This window comes from Phaethon lepturus, unplaced genomic scaffold, assembly GCF_000687285.1.
Source record: "Phaethon lepturus isolate BGI_N335 unplaced genomic scaffold, ASM68728v1 scaffold31390, whole genome shotgun sequence".
NCBI classification, from domain to species: domain Eukaryota; kingdom Metazoa; phylum Chordata; class Aves; order Phaethontiformes; family Phaethontidae; genus Phaethon; species Phaethon lepturus.
The window spans coordinates 2271-3914 of record NW_010513071.1 but is presented as its reverse complement, the minus strand read 5'-3'; positions in this window follow the sequence as shown (position 1 = coordinate 3914).

Sequence of the window (1644 nt, the reverse complement as noted above, 5' to 3'; positions counted from 1 at the left end):
AGGAAAAGCCTCTTCCTTGTGTCCTTTGCCAGGGAACCCCCATCTTGCGGTGTCTCGGGGGCTGAAGGGTCGAGGGGCCCCTCTGCCCCGTGGTCGCAGTGCCGAGCAGGGCCGGCTCGTCGATGAGACCAGGCGCTGGCCCAGCAGGCAGGGAAACACCGCTCCGAGGGGGGTGGAAAATTGCTTATTTTCCCTGCAAGCCCCGCATTTAAACGACTCTCAGCCCGTTTCCACGGGCTCCCAGAGCCCCAGCAGCAGCCGCCAGCATTGTGGCAGACCCACATCCTTCCCGCGGTGGAGCAGCTCCTTGCCTCTTCCCAAACACCCTGTCCTCAGGGGTTGGAAGAGGTTTGTTCCCATCCTGAGTTTGTAACCGTTGTCTTTGCTGTGTCTAAATCTGCCATGGGACGTGGGTAGCCTCCAAGCAGAGGCTGGCTGGGCCTCAGGGGAGCGTTCCACCGTGGGCCCGAGGGCTGCCGCGATGGGGGAGGTGGGTTGGCATGAAGCAGAAGCGGGGTGGGGACAGGCTGTGGCAGAGACAGGACCTGAGTGACTCTGAGAAATAAAAAGAGCTGCTGCTTCTCTTTGGGGTTGAGCATCTGGGGATGTTTTGGGGAGTTTGCCAAAAGATAGTATGTAGATGTAATGGACCTACTTAAACAAACAAACAAACAAAAACTGCCACCTTCCCTCCCAAACAACAAGCCCCACAAATCTTCCTCAAAGTATTACCCTCCTGAACTTGGAAGCAGGCTGTGCCCCAGCTGCTGTGCTTTTTCTGTCAAGCAGGAGATGAAATTTGTCCTCGAAAAAAGCTGCCCTCGGGAGCAGGAGGATCGTGGCCTGGCATTGCTAGCTTAGGGCTTGGCGAGTCCTGTCTTCTTCCAAGGAGCTGCTGCCCCTCAACCCGCCCGCTCCAAGTCATCCCCATCACTGATGGGACATGGTGGGATGAGACTTTGCAGCTGTTCTGCCCATACTGGGCCGCTCGTGGCAGCAGCAGGGAGCTGACGGTGGAGCGGAGGCAGTGCTTGGAGCCACCACGGTCGCAGGCAGGACCTGACAGCCCTGGGCTTGCTTTCCCACGGCTGCCAGGGGGTTTCCAGCGGAGGAAGAGAGACTGAGAGGTGAGGTGAGGGTTTGAACAAGCTGCCTGGGGCCTCGCTCCTTCCCGTGCCCTACCCTGTGTTGGGTGAAGCCCACCCAGCCATGGCCATCCCCTGGCTCTCGATGCAAGGTGCATGGTGAGTGCGAGCCACGGGCTGTAGGAACGGTGGGCAGCGGTGGTCATGGGCTGCGGGAATGCGTAGGAATAAAGAGAATAAAGCTTCAGACCCCTGGAAGCCTCAAAGCAGCGGGGGAGGTATTGCCCTCCTGTGCCAGATGGGGAAACTGAGGCACTGAGAGGAACTGACTTGAGTGAGGTCCTGCTGGGAGGCTCTTCTGCAGCAAGCGGGGGCTCGGCTCTGGGGTCGGGCTGCTTGGAGAAGTCCGAGACCAGACACAGCTCTGTGGTTTCATTAAAGCCCAGTTTGCTGCCGGCTGCTAAAAATGCAGAAGTTTTGCTTGCAGGAAACCAAATGTAAATCAGCTGTGAGAGCACAGCAGCTCATGCTGCGCTGGCTGCTTGACCCCATCGCCGGT